This window comes from Rhinolophus sinicus, chromosome 16 (genome assembly GCF_057876585.1).
Source record: "Rhinolophus sinicus isolate RSI-liver-muscle chromosome 16, RSI-T2T, whole genome shotgun sequence".
Lineage (NCBI taxonomy): Eukaryota > Metazoa > Chordata > Mammalia > Chiroptera > Rhinolophidae > Rhinolophus > Rhinolophus sinicus.
In genome coordinates, this window is record NC_142516.1 from 112343019 (window position 1) to 112354717 (window position 11699).

The window sequence follows — 11699 nt, forward strand, 5'->3', positions numbered from 1 at the left end:
AGCGTTGTAGGGAGAGCTCCAGGAGTCCTTTAGCTCTGGTTCCAGGAGTGGAAAATGGCACTGTTAATGCTGAGAGACGTTACAGAAATGTAATAAAACCACAACAGTATGCTGTATTTCAAACAAGGTTCAGATAAAAATATTAATATAAAACAAAAAATAGATGATAAAACAAGCAATTTTTATCCAACATCTGTAAAAGGATGGCATTCTAGACTTCAAAGCTATAGAAGAAATCACAAGGGAAAGCAGGGAAATTAGAATTGACCAGGTAAGAAATTAAACATACATAAAGGAAAAGGTAAGTAACAGAAAGGGGAGACTTGGCAGTGAAATTTGGTTTAATTAAATAATATTTTAGTATTATTTTAATGTTTCAATATAAAGAAATTGAATTAAAAATCCAAGACTATTTTCTTGTGACATTTGATATTGATGTTGAAGAGCATTTCCAATGAAGAGACATTTCACGATTCAGGGAGGTGGAATGCTCTAAAACTTCTACAGTTTTAGAGTATTTAAAATGATGCAATATTGCAAGATAAAAATTATTTTTTACTTCTTAGTAAATGTTAGAAAAACCAGTAAAAGTATGGCTTCCAGGGAACCAATAGGGAATGAGGCTTTTAATGGGGCCGTAGAGAACTGTAAAAGTAGGTTTGTAGTATCTATTCTCATACTGGAATATTCCTGTCCATTTCTATAAAATAAGTTTTGACGTCAAGACTAATTTCAAAGGTGGAAGTACTTTGTTTTTATGAATGAACATTGTTTAAATGAGATACTGGTACCCATAGTTTTGTTTTGTTTTTCTAAATAACTATGAGTTTTTCATTGAGGTTAGCCATGTATAATCACAGCTTGAGCATTAATGCTAGTGAGAGTTACCAAGGGAAGCTTATGATAGCTAATTCTTCTCAGATTTCTCAGGAAAAAAAGTACCATGCTACCAAAAGTTGCACATAGGGTTTTGGTGGTGGGACAAAGGAGCAAAGGACAATGGTGTATGATTTCTCAGGAACCCTTCCAAAGTGGCCCAGTTACTGTATAAACCTTTTCAATGCATGCTTTCTTGAAATACACTGCCTCCTTGAGTAGTAAAAGAACCCACTACAGAAAAGAACATTTTCTTTGCATTCACTGCCTTCTTATTCTTGACACAAAACGGTATAAGATTTTGACACAAAACAAGATAAGATTTTGTTTTGCACACATAATTGTGTGTGGTTATTTCTATATTTTAATCACAATCCATTTAAAAACCAAGCAACCCAAACAATATATGTGGTCTTCCTGTAGACAATGGTATAACTATATCAAGGCCGATTGTGCTCACATAAGTAATGGAATTAATTAGTTACAAATACAATGTTAGGTGTTGCAACATGCTAGCATTGTTCCAGACAAATTATTCTGATGGGAAAAAAAGTCATTGCAGAAACAAGGAAAGAAATTGAAGACTGTGTAAAGCACACCAGTCCTTGGCAAAAGAATGAATTAAATAAAGATTGTTTAGAAAGCCATCTAAATTGGTCTCCCTTTTTTTTTTTTTTTTTTTGAAAACAATCTCCTTTCAGCCTTCCCGTCTTGCTGCCCCAGTGCTTAATGAGACTTTGGTTGTACCCCATTAGGCTTTGCCTGTGGACTTACGTGTCCTCACCCACAATAACTGCAGCAGCTTTTTCTCGCCCCTTCATGGCCATGATAAAGTGATTGATTGGCTATTGCTGGGCAAACTACATTAAGTTGTCAATAACACCTTTGTATCTTCCATCTTTCTGGAAAGAATGGCCACAAATTAGGATCACTTCAGTGCTCTGATACAAGGCTGAGTTTTTATTCTTTTTGCTGTTATTGCTGTTCAGTGGTTGTTTGTAGGTTGGGGAGTAGGGGGACAAATTAAAGAGAAACGTAAACATTTAATACTACATTTTATATGCAAAGGCTTTAAAGGGTGGTTATGAGACAACATACTAGATGAGCAGAACTATTTGGTTTTCTAGCACAGAATTTAAAAATTTGAAGTTGAACGTCGTAGAGGAGGCAGGGCTTCTCTACGTCTCCACAGCCCCAGCTCAGCCTGCTGGGCCTGTTTCTATGAATGCCTGGAGCCTGAAGGCACATGCACAATCAACCCCAACACCTATTTATCTCACATATAGAGACTGGATTTAATTTATTTAATTTAAACGCTTACAGACTTGGCCTTGTCACCACCTACACAGAGACTTTGTACCACGTCCTGTTCTTGGTGCTGCAATGGCCAACCTGAAGCTGAAGAAGCTGTCCTGGGTGCACACGCCCTCGGTCATGATAGTGTATGTTCTGGCGATGATGTCTTACTTCCTCATCACCAGATAAATAATTTATGATGTCATTGTTGAACCTCCGAGTGTTGGCTCTATGACTGGTGAACATAGGCATCAGAGACCAGTAGCTTCCTTTGCCTACAGAGTAAACGAACAGTATATTAGGGAAGGACTCATATCCCACTTCCTGTTTACAATGGGAGGTTTAGGTTTCATAATCCCAGACCGATCCAATGCACCAAACATCCCAAACTCAATAGATTTCTTCTACTCATTGGACTTGGCTGTGTCCTATTGAGGTTTTCCATGGTTAGAGAGTATTCATGGGAATGAACCTGCCCAGTTATCTAATGGTTTAGAGTGTCTTTTGAGAAGAAATCCATGGATAGTGGATATTCTCTCATTAATGAAGTTTTAAAAGCTGTACCAATCCTCTCATATGAAACATAGAAGAGGATGAAAAGCAGCAGAGTCATCTAGTAGAAAACATGGGAAGCATATATTAAAGCTCGGACTAGAATATCTTCTTGGTATCAAAGAGACAAGCTTATTCACAGTATTTTTTTTCCCTCTGACCTATACTGATGTACCAACTATGTAAGTGGTGTTTTCTTCTCATGTTTTCATTTCTTAAAGAAAATTTACTCCATTTCTACAACTATAATATTGAATAGAGTGATTATTTTTTACAATCCCCTTAACATTTTTTGGAAATGATATTTCTGACTTTCAGAAATAAATGTAAAATCAGGAAGCAGAGAACCCTGGGCAGCTGATCAGCTTTACCTACAGTGCTTTGCCCTTAAACATGTCACATATGACAGTACATTAGATCAAATATGTATTTAGGATTGTTTCCTGAACAATAAGGTGTACAAAAGGACCAGGAATAAATAATGTTCTAGTTGACACCTGTAACAAATTTACTGATATGGAATTTAATATAAAGGATAAAATAAATAAACCAGATAATAAATGTCTATAATTAAATTGTATCAGATGAAGACCATAGGTTTGGGACTACATGTTTCCAGGTTTACTGTCTATATGAATGAAGCTATTTGGAAAATTTTCTCTATTTTATTTTCTTCTTTTGCTTTAGTTGGGTGTCAATGTGTAGGTAACCTAAAATAATCATTGCAAATAATATTTTTCCTCTATTAATCTGTCTCAGCCAGGTTTGCCACAAGTTTTATTGAATATATACACCCAATATGACACGTACTTAGAGAGAGGAGTAGGGTGAGGTAAGAAAGGTATCAAGGTCTCAAAATTTAAGAAGGCACTTACTCAGGTGAGGACTGTGCATTCGCAGAGCCCTGAGAGTGAATACCTTCTTAAATTTCTTCAGAAGGAAATAATAGCAGTCCTACTTATAGCCATCATTACAAATCTATGACCCAGACATAATTAGCTTAGCTATATTTATAATAATTTAATAAAAAAGTTCTCAGTAACTATGCCAAAAATGAGCTCAGTTTTTTAGAAGAGTGGAGAAAATTTGTGCCTCTGGGTATATATATATATATATATATATATATATATATATATATATATAGTTTGTTTGGTTTGTTTGTTTGTTTGTTTTGTTTTAACAAATTCTCAAGGAGACAGATAATAGTATCCACTCACTTCTCTTCACCTTCTTGGCTTCCATTGCAGTCTAAGCCACCACCAACTCTACTAGGACGCCTTCTATAGGCTTTCCATTTGCATCCATTGTGGAGAGAGACCATTCTCCTTATTGCTTCATGGGACAGAGTATAGTTTTCTCTCACTGTAAACTGATGGATCCATTTGTCATTTTGGACTTCATGATAGATAGGGAGTCAGGATTCCCCCGGACAGTGCTGGCATTGGCAACACAGGTGAGGGGGCCATTGTCAATTTGGGGACAAGGGTACAATAAATGAGAACAGAGTCCTTTAAGGATATGATTTTCTTTGGAATTACCAGAAACAGCTAATGCAAACATTGCTAAGTGAATGGAGAATTGGATTCTGTAGGTGGGACAATACCTTAGGGAAATTTGAGTATTAATATTATCATGACCTAATATGTGCCCACATGCTAGTAAGATCTGAGTTCATATGAGTTACATTGTAAAAAATTATCCTCAACAAAGTTCAACTAATTGTTTATCTTTTGACGTTAAGTAATAAGTGCTTGGAATCATGTAGTTGCTTAATATGTTCTGTGCATTTAATTTTGAGAAGATTCAATATACAAAAACTGCATTGGGAAAGCAAACATTTACAAAATGTACGTGCTCTGCTCATCTGCATGAAAACTAGAAAGACATATACATTTTTATCTCTTAAAAATTTGTGAAAACCTTTTTTCCCCCAATTCATTGAAAAAAAAGTTGATTACTAAGTAAAACTACCTTTCATAAAATAATTGATTGCACCTGAAATCATCCTGAAAATTCCAGGCAATTATTAGCCATTAATATTTGATCACTCAGGTCATGTACATGTTAGACACTATGAGATATTATTTGAAAAATATTCTACTAAACTTGCCTCACCATGAAAATTCGCCATTTTCTCTTCTGATTTAAGATATTTTTAAAGTTCTTACTTTGAAGTAAATATATGTATTTTTAAATATAAATTATTTTTTCTCCCTACATAGAGCTATTTTATGATTATATAATACACTTAATATGTACAAAAGAATATATGCAAAAGAAATGTACATTATAAAGCATAATTATGAAATAGGCAACAATGATTAATCACTTAAATTAAGGTTTAGAAATACACGGATAATAATTGTGTTTCCTTGTGTTCTTACCATTTCCTTCATGGAAGTTATCACTACCCTGAATTTTTTATTATTCCTTTTAAACATGAACTTTTCCAAAAATAAATACCTTGAAGTAGAATAGCTGAGTCATAACATTTGCAGAAATTCTACTTTGCAAGATAATTCCAAATTGTTTTCTAAAGAGGTTGAATGAATTTTTACTTTCATCAACAGTTCTAAAGGTTTAAATTGATTGACACTCTCACCAACTCTTGGAATTATGAGACTGCTTACTTTTGCCAATCTAATGAGTTTAAAATTGTTTCTCATTATGGTCTTAATTTCACTTCCCTGATTACCTACAAGGTACAATATTTTGTCGTAGATTAATTGGCTATATCCTGTTAAGAAAAATGCCATTTCATATCTTTTTCCAACGTCTTTCTAATTTTGTTTCTCTTTTTCTGTCTGATTGGTAGGAATTATACATTTTGGATATTAATCCTTTCTCGCTGGTATGTACTTCTTACAGTTTGAGTATCTCTTGTGATACCTTGTGATAAACAAAATGGCTTAATTTTAGTGTAGTCAAATGTTAATATTTCTGTATATGTTACAAATACTTATGTCTTTTAAATAAATTCTGTGCTAAACCAGATTCATGGAGACAGTCTGTTATGTTTCAAAATATTTTTCCTTTTGATTTTAAATGCTAAATTCATTAAGTTTTTTTGTTTGTTTGTTTGTTTTTGTTTTTTGTGGTTAAGGTGAAATAGGAATTCAATTATATTATCCCTTCCCATTTGAATAACCCATGATTTCCCAGGATATACAGTGTCACCTTGTCATACATCAAGTGTCCCTATAGATGTGGGTATTTTGCCTATATCTCCGTCGACTTTGCATTGGCTTAATTAGTCTATAAATTTAATAATTCCTGTTATCTGGTAAGGTAATCATCCCTATCTTGTACTTCTTCAGAAGTGGAAGGCTACATCTTTACCTTTCTATATAAATGTAACGTACCTTGCCATGTTTCTCAAAAAATCTTGTTGCTGTTTTCTTTGGAACTAAATGTATAGATCAATTTGGAGTGAATGTTACCTAAAATTGTTTCTTCCTGTCATAAATATAGCATAGATTTCCACTTATATTTGTCTTTTTTGATGTCTTTCAATTAAATTTGATCATGCTCTCTATAAAAGATTTCAACAATATTTGTTAGATTTACTCATGTGCACACAAACATTTCTTAGGTATTTTGATATATTATATCTAATTTTCATTAAGTTGAAACATTTCTTGATTCCTTATGATTTCTGATTGACTTGAATTATTTGAGGTGTGTAAATTATTTTCAAATCATATGTGGATTTCTCTTTATATTTTTCTTATTGATTACTACCATACTTTCATATGATCAGAAAACATAGTATGTATGATTCTAATAATTTGAAATTTGTTGACGTTTGATTTATGACCAATTACATGTTTAACTTTTATAATGATTTTATGACTGCCTGAAAAAATGATGCATGAACATTGTGATGATTAATTTTACATGTCATCTTAACTAGCCACAGGGTCCACAGATTAAATGTTATTTCTGGGTGAGTCTCTGAGAATGTTTCCAGATGATATTAGCATTTGATTTGGTGCACTCAGTAAAGTAGATTGCCCTCTCTAATGTGGGCAGGCATCGTTTTATCCCTTGAAGAACTGAATAGAGCAAAAGTCAGAAAGGCAAAAGGAGGAGGAATCTGACCTTTCGCTTCCTGGTTTCCTGACTGACTGTTTGAGTTGGGATATTTTATATCTTCTCAAGCCCTGGAACTAGGATTTACAGGCCTTCAGAAACTGACTAAATTATACTATGGGTTTTCCCACATTTCCTGCTCACAGCTGGCAAATTGTGGGCCTTCTTAACCACCATAATGACATGAGCCAATTTTTCATAATAAATCTATCCATCTATCAGATATATATATATATATATATATATATATATATATATATATATATACACACACACTTTTAAATTATATTAGTGTATAAATCTTATAACTTGCAACCTTGGTATAATCACTTATTCCAGTAGTTATTTTTGTCAATTCTTTTGTATTTTCTACATAGACTATCACGTCATATGCAAGAAAAATGATTATCTTTCTTCCCCTCCAATCTATGTATCTTTTCTTCCTTTCTTTTCATATTGCATTAAGTAGAACTTCAGTAAGATGTTGAAAAGAGGTAATAAGAAGGGACGTCCTGGCTTGTACGTGATCTTAGTGAAAAATTTGGAGTTTGTCAACATTAAGTACATAGATATAACATTTTGTTTTAAATGTGTTTGTTATAAAGATATCTTGATTTTGTTTTCTTTTCCAATTTGACATCTCTGTATTTTAACAGATCATTTCATTTAGTTTATACACATTGTGATTACTGATATATATGGATTTACTTCAATGACCTTATTTGTGTTTAATCCTAGTTCCTTTTTTTCCTGTGCTTATGTTCTTCTCCTTCCCTGGATTTTTTATTAATTTTATTATAGCATCTATTTGAATTAAAAACTGTCTGTTTATCTTAGTGCTTACAAATTAAATTTTCATACTTTGACAAATTGTTACCATTAACTAACATGTCTAAACACATATTTCAAAATAAAAGAAATTTAGAATATTTTACATTAATAACACTCATGATAATCTTATATGCTATTATTGTTCAATATTTAACTTCTTCCATATGACTTAGTTCCCAAATCAGATATGAATACTATTATTTTATATAGTCAATATTTGTGTGGAATTACTCAAATGTTTATTAATGTATTTACTCATTGTTCTTTGTTAATCTTCATATATCTTTGAGATTAAGGTTTTTCTTTGTTGAAATTCATCCATTGAAAGCTTTTTTAAGTAAATTTCTCTTTATCTACATTGTCTCCATTTTACCCCCTTTTTTGATACATATTTTTGCTGTATATAAAATTCTAGATTAACACATATTTTCATTTACCAATAAAAAATATTTATTTTGCGCTATTTCCTTAATCCCAAAATCATAGTTTCGAATTGAACAACTGGGGTAACTGTCTTTTTTTCTAAATTAATCTGTCTTTTTCTTTTTCTAAGGAATTTTGTTAATTGTTCAATAATTTTACGTTGATGTGTGTAGGTGAGTTTTTGTAATTTTTGCTATCTGGGCTACATTGTGTTTCTTAAATCTGAGATTTACATATGTCATTGATTCTTGAACATTCTTGTTACTATATTTACCTATCCCCATTTTTTTCTAATTTCTTTTGGATCTAACATTAGATGCATTTCATTCTGCTCATATTTTGCACCTTAACTGATGTTTTTTCATTTTTTATTTTATTTTATTTTTTGCTTGTAAATTAGTTTGTATAAATGACCACTTTAAGTATTTTCTCAGACTGGGATTTCCCAGAATTACCAGTGTATCCAAGTGAGGAAAGGCAATGCTTTCAAATACTCATGGGTCCCCAGCCAGACCTAGCCTGAAAGAGAAATTTTTCTTTATTCATTCATTTTTTATGCTGAAAAGGGTGTTATTTTATTGTAGGCTTCCCTTTATTTAAATTTGAGAGCTCTGGGTTTATTCAGGAAATATCACATTTATATCAATCAAAACTAACTTTAATGATGTGTAACAGAAAACACCAAACTATCAGTGGGATACACACACACACACATACACACACACACACACACACACACACACACACAGATTAGTTTCTCTTAGATTAAAAACAAACAAACATGAAAGTACTTAGTCTAGGATGACACCATGTTTCAGTTGTTGTTATGAAACCAATTTCCTTCTATATTTATGTTTTACTAGCTTTGAGATCAAGAATTTATAACTAAGACTACCTAACTATAAATGAGAGATACATCTCTTTGTTCCCCGTTTTTGGAAGAAAGAAGGAGAGGCAAGAGGAAAATATCTTTCTAACAGCAGTTAAATAAAGAGGTTAGGTTACCCACCTAATAAATACACTGATAAATCACTGGACAGAATTTATGTTTCCATCATTGTTTTTCCCTGTGAGGATGGCTGGAAATTTAGTTTTTACATGTACACATTGCCAACTGAATAAAATTGGTGTTCAATAATTAAGATTAGTGAGAAAAGTATATTAGATAGGCAACAAATATTAACTGCTATGTGGAAGCAAACTCTTTTCTTCTGTTCACTGCAGTCATTGACCCTAAAGGTACAAATCAAATGTACTGCCACAGCAAAAAAAAAGACAATAACTTCCAAGGACCATAATACTGTCAACTTTATCTTAAAATTAGGAATAAAAGTTGCCATGATGTTTTGAAATCTTACTTCCTTGTAAGCTTAGCTGTGTACTTAAAAAGTTGTTCGTAATATTTTTTCAAGTGCTTTGTTGCAAGGCATTATTTCAGAATCCAGCCATCTTCCACTTAATGTACATATGATTCCAAAAAGCTAACATTCTCTGTGAAATATTTAGGGAATAATTACCTATTTCTCATTATTTTAACTTAGAAAACTTATATGTATTGCACCTCAACCAAATCTGAAACCAATTTCTTAAATCATTACTGAATGCAATAAAATGCTTACTTATAATTTATAAAATGTCATGTTTGAATATAAAAAGTGCTTAAAACTTTGCTTCCTGATCATCAAACAATTAATGTGGTTGTTCAATTCATTTTGTATGCAGTAAAATGTACGGTTCGCATGTAGCACCATAAACGTTTTTTTATGATATGGAATGGTCAATAATACATAACAATACATAACTTTGCTGGAAAAAACTGCATGTAATAATTTACAATAAAATGGTAATTTCCTGTAATAAGCTATAATTCTCCAGTAAGTTGGAGACTTAAGACTTGAAGAAAGCTTAAAATTCAGGAGCGGAGAGGGATGGTTGAACAGTCATTATTTTATCTGTTTACATAAGTTGATGGTACAGATGAGTCAGGTGAAAAAGCAACAACTTTAGGTAAGCTATAAAACTTAGAAAAATCAGTACAGATTCTGTCATTCTGGTACTATGCAAAAATTTGTGAATAAAAAATCTTTATGGGAGTTGGCTGAAGATTTAGGATGCAAAAATTTCAAATGGAACTTTGCACTTCCAATTGTAACATTCAGACTTTTTTCTATAACACTATAAGACATAACAGGTCTCTTAATTTAAAGGAAATATTCCTGTCCTACTATCATAACATTCAAGTAAAACATTTATTATCGTATCTACATAATTCATCCATTATGAGTTATGTGCCAACAGCGTCTGATTCAAATCCCGTTTTGCCCATCAATGTGCTTTTCAAAATGTCTATATGTGATTCTGATATTCTGCTAATTGTTGCTGGAATACAATTCAAGATTTATCCCTTATATAACTTGTTATAAAGTGCCATTGTATATTAAGTATGTTGATATAGTTTTTTTCATAAGTAAATTTTAGTTAAAAATTTTGTACTGGGAGATATAGCTATACTCTGACATTTGGCTAAAAAAAAAACCCAAAAGTATCCCATCAAGATGGAGTAGCATTCCTCCCAGGTCCTCACTCTTACAAGTAAAAAATCCCAAGATATAACAAAACAAAGAAGAATAGAAATACTAAAATGTAGCAGAAAGGACCGCCTAGACCCCTTGGAACTTGAGAAAGCAAGACATTATACTGAGTTCCCTGAGTCCTTTACAATACAAGCCTTCACAATTAGGACCATGGAGGAAACTGTACCCCCACCTTATATTTCTGAAACAAGGATGTGTTAGTAAGAGTTCCACTTGTGCAGTGGTGGTATTGGTAGGGCCCATAGAGAAACTACACATACACACACAGCTAGCGTTCATTCTCTACCTTAATAAGGGAACTACTTACTAAAAATAAGCTTAAATTGTATTCAGAGTCCTATAATATAAAATGTCCAAGAAACAACTGAAAATTACTTGTCATAAAAGGTAGCAGGGAAATTACAATGTAAATGAGAAAGGACAATCAACAGATACTATCACAGAAATAAATCAGATATTGACATTTTGACAAGACTTCAAAGAAGCTATCATAAAAAGGTTCTAAACGTAATTATTAGTTATCTTGAAACAAATGAACAAATAGAAAATTCCAGGAAATAAATAGAAATTATAAATACAAAACAGTAGAAATTATAGAACTAAAAAATAAAATAACTGAAATAAAACTTGAACTGGAAGGGTTCAGTAGTAAAGATGATAGAGAATAGACTCAGCAACTGGGCACAGATCAATGAATTTACTTCCTCTGAAATAAAAGAAAGAAAATAGAGTGAGAGAAATCAACAATCTTGTAAGACAATAACAAAGGAGCTAATGTTTGTGTCAGCATTTTCCAAAATAAGAGGAGAGAGAGAGAGAGAGAGAGAGAGAGAGAGAGAGAGAGAGAGAGAGGCTGAATGGTATTTGAAAAAAACAATGGCTGAAACCTTCCCAAATTTTGTGAAAAAATGTCATCCTACAAATTCAAGAGACTGAGTGTTCTCAAAATAGAATAATCCTGAAGAAATCCACACCAAAATACATACTAATTATACTTCTGAAAACTAAAAACAACACAAAATAAAACACTGAAAA

General features: G+C 32.3%; 1 pseudogene; it reads left to right on the top strand.

The window, feature by feature from the left end:
• Nucleotides 1–520: 520 nt before the first annotated feature.
• LOC109456301 (oligosaccharyltransferase complex subunit OSTC pseudogene) lies at nt 521–2668 on the top strand (annotated as a pseudogene).
• Nucleotides 2669–11699: the final 9031 nt, after the last annotated feature.